Genomic DNA, 11,580 nt, shown 5'->3' on the forward strand with positions numbered 1-11,580 from the left:
AAAAAAAAAAAAAAAAAGGGTTAAGAAAGTCAATATTATATTATGCATATTTTACCACAATTTTTTTTTAACAGGCTACTGCCCAAAAGGGAAGTGATTAGGAACTGAACGGAGATAGAGAGGAGAGGACCAATTTAAGAAATTTTAAGAACTAGACAACAAATTTGGTGACTGAATGTGGAGGTGAAGAAAAAGTAGCTCTTAGGTTTCTGGGTAGATAAGAGTGGCATTATTAGTTTCCTTTTATAGGTAAGGAAACAAAGTCCCCAAAGCACAAAGTAATTTGTCCAAAGTCACAGTTCATTAACAACAGAAAGAACTGAGATGCCAGACATCTGATTCAAATTCAGTGTTCTTTCCACAACATAATACATTCAAAAAGAATATTATGTTTGTGTAGTATTCTTTAATTTATGAAGTGTTTTTGCATACATTATTCCACTTGATACTGATAACACCCTATGAATTAGACGAGGCAGGTATTATTTTCTTGATGAGTATACTTAAAGAGAATAAGAAAATTTATGCAACTCCTTGAAATCCTTAGACAAAGATGTAAATTTTATCTGTTGGATTAAAGGGGAGCCTTAAAGTGGGAAGCAAAGATACTCAAATGATAAACGTGTTGGGACTATCATGGCTGCTGGATGTAGGAGGTATTGAAGGGAATACAGGACTAGAAATAGAAGTGGTTTGGGTAGCTTCCAGGGCTGCCACATTGCGTAAGTCCATGTCATAATTTTTACAGACTGTGGCTGCTGCCCACTAGATTTGTATAATGCAACAGCTACGGATGAAATAAGGTAGGAGTCTCAAACCTGCAAATCGGGATCTACTGGTAGATCTAGACACCTCATCTCCTATAAAGCTCTATGCTGGTTCCCCATAATGTCTTCTCTCTGCTACATGTCTCAGCTAAGATTTCCAGTGTGAAAGGAAGAACAGCACAGCCAGCAACTACTTCTCAGGAACTACACTGTCAGTATCTGCCCTGATCTCATGACTCTGAGATTAAAAGAAGCTCCTCCTTATAACAAGGTTAGACATCACCATAATAAAAGATTGGGAGGAGACAAAGGTAGTCTGGTATGATCATTTCTACTTTTCTGGTGGAAAAAATTTCTTAAAGGCACCTGAATAAGCAGCTATGCATGATGGCTCATGCCTGTGTACTCCCAGCACTTTGGGGAGGCTGAGACAGGAGAATCACTTGAACCCAGGGGTGCAAGACCAGCCTGGGCAACAAAGTAAGATCACGTCTCCACAAAAAAAAAAAAAAAAAAAAAATTAAAAACTAGCCAGGCATGGTGGCACATGCCTGTGGTCCTATCTACTTGGAATGCTGAAGTAGGAGGATCGCTTGAGCCCAGGAGTTTGAGGCTGCAGTGAGCTGTGATCGTGCCACTGCACTCCAGCCTAGGCAATAAAGCCAGATCCTCTCTCAAAAAAAAAAAAAAAAAAAAAAAAAAAACAACAGTGCCTGAACAATACTGTCAAATGTTCTTGGAGCATTATTATACTTACATTAAATCCAAAGGTAACAAGAAAAAATACAGGTCATAACAGGTATTCATTTGGCAATCCATTCACGCCTTAAGCCATGTTAAGAGAGTACTAACACAGGTTACAAACAATACTTACTACATAAGCTTCTGACCAAGTTGAGTTTAGGTAAAATACAAAACTGGGACAGAACTGGTCTAGCCAGATGCTTCAAGTATAGAAGACAATCTAAAATTGACCAGATGCTTCAAATGTAGAACATAACCTAAGCCAACTATTGGTAGCTCTCAGATGCCCAAGTCAAATAGCTGCAGTTTAGTTTCTCTTCTTCATATTTAGACAAGGAAAACACAGTACCGTTAAACGCAACTAGAAACAAAGACAGGCAAACGTACTGTTTTGCTTGAAGACATTTCTGATGACATTCTACCAACCATCACAGAATGTATTTCTCTTTCCTTGACTAACCTCCTTTTATTTCTCCCAACCTTTCCTTGGACTTCCTACTGGCACTTCACGTGTACATTGCTTAACTGATACAAGGGTTACTGACCCCAGCCACTCTGTAAATATCATTTTATTGCCTGTAGAGTTGGGTCACTGAGAAAACTTACTATAAAATTCTGAACTTAAACAAATTAGAGTGGAGATGAGATCAAACCAAGGCAGTATGACCCCAAAGCCCCAAACCCTCTCCGGAACAGTGTATCCAAAGGACTTTTAGACAGACTTAAATAGTTCTTCAAAGCATTCAAAAGATGGTCTGCATCTGTCACTTGCAATGCTCCTCCCCAACATAAAATCTCTACTACAGGCCGGGCGCGGTGGCTCAAGCCTGTAATCCCAGCACTTTGGGAGGCCGAGATGGGCGGATCACGAGGTCAGGAGATCGAGACCATGCTGGCTAACACGGTGAAAACCCGTCTCTACTAAAAAATACAAAAAATTAGCCGGGCGAGGTGGCGGGCGCCTGTAGTCCCAGCTACTCGGGAGGCTGAGGCAGGAGAATGGCGTGAACCCGGGAGGCGGAGCTTGCAGTGAGCTGAGATCCGGCCACTGCACTCCAGCCTGGGCGACAGAGCGAAACTCCATCTCAAAAAAAAAAAAAAAAAAAAAAAAATCTCTACTACAATCAGGCAAGTCCCTTCACTGACTGCCATGTAGTCCATGCTCTTATCATTTATTTCTATGACTTTGTTTAGAACTGGTCCCCTCACCTAGAATGTTTTCTTGCACATATTTAAGTTCTATTACTTCACTAGACTGTAAACTCCACAAAAGCAGGACCATATGTGCTATGTTCACTATCATACTACCATTGAACATGGTGGATACTCAATAAATCACTGTTGAGTAAGAAATGAAGTCCCACCTCGTTCATGAAAAATCATGTCAAATACTCCTAGCTACTTTCTTTTTAAATTCCGAATACCCTGGAATCAGTTTCATAGTTTAGTAGTACCTAATTTCTCTCTGCTTGGTATTAAACTTCTTTTTCTTGCTAGACACTGGAACATATGCCTTATACTTATTTGTATAGCTCACAGCAAACACTGAATATGCAATAAGCACACAATAAAAATGTACTAATCGAAGTGCTGACATGCTTTGTAAAACTTCAATTTACATACAACTCTGTAAGAATGCAGCTATTTGCAGAGTAGGTTAGACATACATAAGGCCTTTTCCCTTGCTTACACTGTATCACAACTTATTCAGTACAAGTATGGTTCAGCATTTGACAATTAGGGAATGTGGAAAATCTCGATGGCCTAGAGTCTGTGGCTCACTAATTACAGAAGTAGATTGTTATGAGTTTCCTTGGTAGGGAAACAGGATGAGCACATCACAGTGATTTGATCTGCCAGCTGTCATAATGAGCTTTAAGATGCCATGTTAGCATATGTAGGTGTACTATAGGCTACCGGGGGACCCTCTCAATCTGAGTTTTCCATTTTCTTTCTCTCTCTCTTTTTTTTTTGAGACAGGGTCTCACTCTGTCACCCAGGCTGGAGTGCAGTGGCATGATCTCAGCTCACTGCAGCCTCAACCTCCCAGGCTCAAGCAATCCCCCTACTTTAGCCTCCCCAGTAGCCGGGACTACAGGCGCACGCCACCACGCCTGGCTATTTTTTGCAATTTTTGTAGAGATGGGGTTTCACCTTGTTGCCCAGGTTGGTCTAGAACTCCTGAGTTCAAGCAGTCTACCCACCTAGGCCTCCCAAAGTGCTGGGATTACAGGCATGAGCCACCGCGCAAGCCAATTTTCTATGGTGTAACTTAGAAATTAAGTATTGGGCTGGGCGTGGTGGCAGGGCCGGGAGCGGTAGCTCAAGCCTATAATCCCAGCACTTTGGGAGGCCGAGGCGGGTGGATCACTTGAGGTCAGTCAGGAGTTTGATACCAGCCTGACCAACATGGCAAAACCCCTTCTCTACCAAAAGTACAAAAACTAACCAGGCATGGTGGTATACACATGTAGTCCCCGATACTTGGGAGACTGAGACAAGAGAATCGCTAGAACCCAGGAGGTGGAGGTTGCAGTGAGCCGAGATGGCACCATTGCACTCCAGCCTAGGTGACAGAGCCAGACTCCATCTCGAAAATAAAGAAATAAACAAAAATAAACATTAGGTGTTTTAGTATTTTTTTTTTAAAGACATGGTTTTACTCCCCATCACCCAGGCTAGAGTGCAATGGTGCAATCTTGGCTCACTACAACCTTACAACCTCCGCCTCCTGGGCTTTACCGATCCTCCTGCCTCAGCTTCCCGAGTAGCTAGGATTACAGGTACACACCACTACGTCTGGTTAATTTTTGTATTTGTAGGAGAGATGAGGTTTCACCATGTTGCCCAGGCTTGTCTTGAACTGCTGACTTCAAGTGATCCACCCACCTTGGCCTCTCAAAGTACTGGGATTACAGGCGTGAGCCACAGTGCCTGGCCCAGCATATCTTTAAATAACATAATTAGCTAAAAACAAAATTATGGTTCCCTACTTTTGAGATTAGTTTTAAATTACCAAGGAAATTATGAGCTACCAATATCTTAATCATTTAATCACAAAATCAATTTGCTCATTCGCACATTAAACGATAAATGAGTATTTCCCATTTTAAGACAAACAAGGAACTTAATTCGAATATACCTACTTTGCTCAAATGTCTATGTACTTTTAAAAACACAGTTCCTTTATGTTAGGTAAGAGCACAGGTTCTGAAGCCAAAACTGACTGGATTTAAATCCCAGTTTAACCACTTGCTAGGTCTGGGAATAAAATTTGGCCCTATGAAAGAGTATGTGTACTCTTAGCAAAATGCAAACAATAAAGTACCAGATCTATTTTCCACACCAGACAGAGGAACAATTCTGGTCACCTTCACTTATTTGCATCCAAAAAAAATAGTAAGAGTCAAGATCCCATGACTTATTACTTGCCCTAAAGAAAGAGGAATCTGTGGGTTATTTTTGCAATAAACACAGTGGACAAACTCTTAAGCAATTCTAATCATACCTTGGCACTCAAGGTCAAATAATGTACTGTACTAAATAAATTATCCTTCAGCCAGGCATGGTGGTTCATGCCTGTAATCCCAGCACTTTGGGAGGCAGAGGTGGGCAGATCACCTAAGGTCAGGAATTCGAGACCAGCCTGGCCAACATGGCAAAACCCCATCTCTACTAAAAACACAAAAATTAGCCGGGTGTGGTGGCAGGTGCCTGTAATCCCAGCTACTCAGGAGGCTGAGGCAGGGAGAATCACTTGAACCCGGGAGGCGGAGGTTGCAGTGAGCCGAGATCGTGCCATTGCACTCCAGCTTGGGCAACAGAGCGAGACTCTGTCTTAAATATACATACATATATATATATATATATCCTTTTTCCCATCATCACTCAAAGAACTTAAGGCTTTAAAACTATCTGAAAGTTTTAAAGATTTTTGTGATCAAAATTAATCCTATTATCACCTAGGCAGAAACAGATGTGCAAAATAAACACTTTGCTTTAGATGAACAATACGTGAAGATATATGACACCAATCTGATTACTAAGAACATAAAAATGCACTTACAGGTGTGATTAGAAATTAATAACAAGATATTGTGGATAAAATCTGAAGTAAAAAGTAACATTTAGAATTAACAGCAAAATAGAAGAAAGCATTTATTGGTCAAAATGAAGCTGGCTTTTCCTTCAGGCCAATGGTGTAAAATTTTTTAAAGAAAGTAGGCTGGGAGCAGTGGCTCACTCCTGTAATCTCAGTACTTTGGGAGGGTGAGGCAGGCAGATTGCTTGAGTTCAGGAATTCAAGACCAGACTAACATGGTGAAACACAGTCTCTACTAAAAATAAAAAAAAAAATTAGCAGAGCATGGTGGCCCGTGCCATAGTCCCAGCTACTCAAGAGCTAACGTAGGAGGATCACCTGAGCCCAGGAGGCAGAGGTTGCAGTGAGCTGAGATCATGCCACTGTAGAACTCCAGGCTGGGCAACAGAGCAAGACCCTGTCTCAAAAAACAGAAAAAAGAAACTGGCTGTATGCAAATAATTTAATATAATATTGTTTTAATAATACAATCTATTAATCATTAATACATATATTTAATAATTTATATTAATAATTAAAACATATTAACTTAATAAATTTATAATTATAAGAAGTCTTAGAGCAAACAATTTTATCATCATCAAAAAAGTTAGATATCTTCTTTTATGCCTACCACAACAAAGGATATTACACTTGGAATTCTTTAACAACTAAGCTCTCCTTAAGTTTTTGTTAGCTCAAGGATCAACTCTTAAGTATCCTCATGACACTGTAGGTCAGCTACAAGTTTATCCTAAATAGTTCTGATAATTTTCTTTAGAGGGCTTCCCACTTTTAACTTTTTTCTCTCTGTTCTTGTATCTCTGTTGACAGTTTCTCAGGTCTTAATAGAAGTTCTTTTAATGCTTTACTCTCCTGAGTGGCAGGTAGCACACTTCAGGTAGCACACTCAACAAAGCAGAAACCATTTTCTCCACAATTCCAAGAAGTATACAGTGAGCGCTCTGCAAACTCTCAAGTGGGAGTACGGAAGGAAAGTAATTCAGATATTCTTCCCTCCCTATCTGCTTTTATTGAGACATCAATTGCACATGCAGGATCAGCAGCAATTACAATGGCACAAAACAAAACACATTAACTTTTTCTTCCAGGTAATGACTTTATTTTTTCAGTTAACATAACCCGCCCACAGTACAGCATACTAAATCACAAACTACAAATCCAAGGAAGTTAATATCTTTATTAAGTTACAAAACTTTGGCAAATCAATACAGTACTCTTTAACATAATAAAACCATATTTTTTGTTCGAGTCATATGTTACTTTAGTGATAATTTTCACTCCAAAAATATTTAAGTGCCAAATCAAAACACTGGTTTTTAATGGTGGTTTATAGCAAAGCAAGTTATTTTATACAAAATACATTTTAAAACTACACAATTTCTCCAAGTGAGTTCCCTTGTGCAAGCTGTTGAAGTGTACAGCAGCAGGGCAATGGGTGTCTGTAGGAGGTTCTGCTCTGTTCTCAGGCTGGTCTGAAGTCAGATGGAGAAAACACCTTACCTTTTTACAAACAAAATCAACTAAGGGTCTGGCTCACACCTGTAATCTCAACTAAGCTCTGTGGCTCACACCTGTAATCTCAACACTTTGGGAGGCTGAGGCAGGAGGATTGCTTGAGGCCAGGAGTTTGAGACCAGCCTGGACAACACAGCATGATGCTGTCTCTACACAAAATTTAAAAATTAGCTGGGAGTGGTGGCACACACCTGTAGTCCCAGCTACTCAGGAGGCTGAGGTAGGAGGATCGCTTGAGCCTGGGAGATCAAGGCTGCAGTGAGCTATGAGGGCGCCGCTGTACTCTAGCCTAGGTGACAGAGCAAGACCCCATCTCTTAAAAATAATAATAATAATTAATTAATTAAGTAGCTAGGCATGGTGGCATGCACCTGTGGTTCCAGCTACTTGAGAGGCCAGAGGATCATTTGAGCCCGGGAGATTAAGGCTGCAGTGAGATATGATTGTACCACTGCACCCTAGCCTGGGCCACAGAGCGAGGCCCTGTCTCTAAAAATAAATAAATACATAGATAAATAATAACAATAACATCTTTTAAAATAAAAATAAAATAAAATAAGGTTAATGGTCAATCTAAAACAATATCCCTACAATGTGAAATAACCCATTTATTTCAACTGGTAAATTGTTAAAAATGCACTCCTGATCATAGGTCTGAAAAACTGGACTTTTACACTAGAGTTTAATAGTAAAAATAAGCAAAACTCTTTTTTCATCCTTGTGACATAGCTGTATAATTCTAAATGCGGACAAAAAATATGGTACAAAGTACACACAACTGGCTCAAAATGGGGTATTTTACCCTCACTTCCTTCAAGGAAAGAGGTATCTGTGAAAACTGATGTAGTCTACCAATATCTTATACATTTGGGAACACAAAGATTAGGAAATCACTTCAATTTGCAAACAGTGCTGCAAAAAGTAAGAACATTTTAGGAAATCAGAAACACAGGACCCTTTTACTTTAATGAAACACATTCTAAAGGAATTTTGATATTTTTCTTGCCAAACTATCTCAGCAAGTTAAGCAAGTAATGTCACATTGAATCAACCTGAAGACTGAGATTTAAGAGGGAAAAACATGATTGCTGGGATGGTAGACTGAACTAAAATACTCTGCCTAGCCATTGTCTATCACTTGTCTGTCCCCCAGTCCCCCAACACTCTTGCCCCGGCCCCATGTTGAGTTATATCCTAAGAAATATTGTTGTCTAAAAAACAAAACACTGTAAAACCTGAACTGCCCTTTAACAAAGATGAATAGAAGGAATTTTGAGACAAAACTCCCAAATACTATTCTCATCTATGCTAGTGCTTGTATGAGTTCACACAAAAATCTCTCCTTGCAATTTACTTTCCCAACTGGCAAATGAAGATTATTTTCACTCATCAAGATGTCCAAAGTCTTGATTAATAAAGTTTGCCAAGAGCTTTTAAATATATATAGATAAAAGGAGTTATAACAGGAATTTATTTTTTAAAAATGTATTTCCTTTAGCACCCTCACAGAAGTGAAGGTTGTAGAGTGTTAGCTGGGGTTATTTTTGCACTCTTTTTTCTCTCTCTCTGTTGTTTTGTAAGCAAATTTTACTGCTTCTGCATGCATTTTTCAAAGAAAATCAATCTTCTGCTTTAGAGAACAGAGATGTTAACCTATCCTTCGGAGGGATTAGTGTTTAACCTTATCTTGAGGGCAGGAATCGATCTTTCTAAGGCTATGATCGAAAAGAAATGTTCCTATCAAGTTAAGAAGACCAATAGAGAGAAATCAATTTAGAGGAAAAAAGGAAAAGCAGAGACTCCTTGGGGAAAACCTGGAACAGCTGCTCACTTCAGAAAATGTTATTCATTCCCAACAATTTAAAAAATGATTCCAAATTATATTTAAGGCACAACACTCAATCAGAATTAAAATATAGCTAGCAAGTTTTACATTTTTCTCTTTTAGATTTGAGTTTACATCAGAATTAAGCCTCATACATTAACATTGTTTTTGTCATGTCCGTGTATTTTTTTCTCTATATAAGCTTTTTTTGTTGGCTGAAGGGCAGTTGGATATGTCTGTGAGCTGACTAGTTTTGTATTCTATATTTTTTTCTAATTTTAATCAGTGACATCTTGGAAGATGTGGCTGTTAGAAGTAGGGACATTGACATACAGTGTGTTACTGGATGTGGGGCAACTTTCCAGACCCCCACGGCTTTGCTCACATTATTTCTTCTATCTATCAGTCCAGATAGATGTCTTCCTTTTCCTCCATTCCTGCAAAGCCAAATCCTATCTATTTTTCAAAGCCCAGTTCACATGCTCCCTTCCCTGCACTCTCATAACACTTCCTGTTTCTACTATAGAATGTTCGTGAGATTTTTTAAATGTTTAGGTAATCGTATGTCTTTCCTACTACATTGAGACCCTCAAGTACAAAAAAACTCTCTCATGTCATGACCTTAGACACAAGAAAATGTTAAATATAATAAAATGCCAGTTCAAAAATAACCATTAAAAAGGATGCAATAAGCAACGTAGTAATTCAGTCAGTGGGGCTGCTAGAAACCGTTGTCTTCATCGCTGATTTCAACTGACTCAATTAGGACTCAATTATATGTAAACTCTTTTTTTTTTTTTTTTTCCTTCTTTTTTGGAGACAGAGTTTCGCTCTGGTAGCCCAGGCTGGAGTGCAGTGGAAAGATCTCGGCTCACCGCAACATCCGCCTTCCAGGTTCAAGCGATCCTCCTGCCTCAGTCTCCCGAGTAGCTGGGATTACAGGCGCCCGCCACCACGCCCAGCTAATTTTTGTAATTTTAGTAGAGACAGGGTTTCGCCATGATGGCCAGGCTGGTCTCGAACTCCTGACCTCAAGTGATCCACCCTCCCAAAGTGTTGGTATTACAGGCCTGTGGGCCACTGCGCCCGGCCTATTGGATGTAAACGCTTTTGAGGCCAGGAACTCTGTCTTATTTCTCATGCATCGCCCCCTCCCCCGGCAAAAAAAAAAAAAAAATTAATAACCTCAGTATCATCTAATTCAATGTTCTACACATATTCTCAGTACAAAGCCATACTATTGTAGATGAAGAGTCTCGGATTAAAATAAAGATCAGATCCTGGAAAAACGCTGAATTGTGAACCAGTAAGAGTTTGTGCTTCAGATAATCTCAACGTCTACAACGAAGAAAAGTGTCAAAGATAAGATGCCACAGGGGTGGACAATGGAGAGTAACTTTACTGGAAAGGGGGCACAATGAACAAAACTAAGTGGAAACAAGAGTGTTCTCTCAGTATACCTTACGCTCCCAGAGCAAGACAAGAAGCCAAATATCTATTTTTCAATTATTATTTCATCAATTATGGTCATTTTAGTAAACTTAGCTTCCAAAGTATAAAGAGGTGTCACTAAGCAAAGACCCCAGTCCATGTGACTTCCAATGCCAAACACAAACTTTCTTGTACCCTCAATTAATTGGGTAACGTAGGCCATAGATGATCAAGACACTCTCTCCAAGAGGGTACAAGAAAGTGACACAGGTCAGGATTTAATTTCCCCTCCTCTATCCCCTGTTAGGGGAGGTAAAACATAAGTGTAGTAATATCTGAATTGTGAATAAGTGAGACTTTCGAGACTGCCCCAGACTAACATGACCTTCTCGCCACACTCGTAGTACAAACTGACAGCACACAAGACTCCCTGCAGGAGAAAGGACGATGGGAAGCCAGTGTAGGACTTACCTGGTTTCTCTATCCTATGGTTAAACCTCTGGAGCTACGCAGACCGTGGCAGGGATAAATCCACGTACGCAGGCTTCAACAAAGCTCACACAATCGGAGAAGTCACAGTAGCCGTGGCTGCGGCGGCGGCAGCAGCAACTCCTGCGGCGGCGGCAGCAGCAACTCCTCCCTCTGCTTCTTTTTTCCCACCCCCAGCCGCCGCGGCCAGCCGCCTTTATCCCTCCCTCCCTTGACTACCCCCACTTCCGGGTGATGCCCCTGCCGGAAGCAGGGCCGCCACGGGAAAGAGAGCGACAGGTCACGTGACAAGGAACGCGTGGTCTAGAGCCAAGCTTCTCCCGCCCCCTGCTGCCCCCGGGCAGACACGCAGCCTCGGGTGGGTCTTTGTTAGGGTACAAGTCCGCTACCCCACCCCGCCCCCACGACAAAAACAAAACCAGAAAACCCATACTAAAACAGTGCCTTTGTCATCTTTAGTTTCCTAACCTCAGGCCAAGATGTAACATAAAAGTTCCTTATAAGTCATCTTCCACATAGTTCATCTTTGCCCAGCATGAAATTCACGTGCATCTGTTAGACTGTGTTAACTTGCTTCCTGTAGACTGTGTAGCCTAATTCCAGATGTAAATACCAGAACTATGAATTTGCCCTCTTTCCTCCACTGAAAAATGACACCAAGAGGAAAACGTTTATAAATTCATAATTTTATATGTGTGTTGAGG

At 40.5% G+C, this 11,580-nt stretch overlaps 1 protein-coding gene across 3 annotated transcripts in view; it reads right to left on the reverse strand.

The window, feature by feature from the left end:
• The window catches only part of ATP7A (ATPase, Cu++ transporting, alpha polypeptide), a 156,721-nt gene extending 145,658 nt beyond the window's left edge, over positions 1-11,063 (reverse strand). For 2 of the 3 annotated variants that reach the window (XM_011968459.1, XM_011968457.1), the window contains exon 1: positions 10,859-11,062. The gene's annotated coding sequence lies outside the window, so the exon portion shown is untranslated. Of the gene's footprint in view, positions 1-10,858 lie in introns of all 3 variants that reach the window. The other variant, XM_011968458.1, reaches the window with a different exon arrangement.
• Between the last annotated feature and the right edge of the window lie 517 nt (positions 11,064-11,580).

The sequence above is a fragment of the Mandrillus leucophaeus genome, unplaced genomic scaffold, assembly GCF_000951045.1.
Source record: "Mandrillus leucophaeus isolate KB7577 unplaced genomic scaffold, Mleu.le_1.0 Scaffold844, whole genome shotgun sequence".
Lineage (NCBI taxonomy): Eukaryota > Metazoa > Chordata > Mammalia > Primates > Cercopithecidae > Mandrillus > Mandrillus leucophaeus.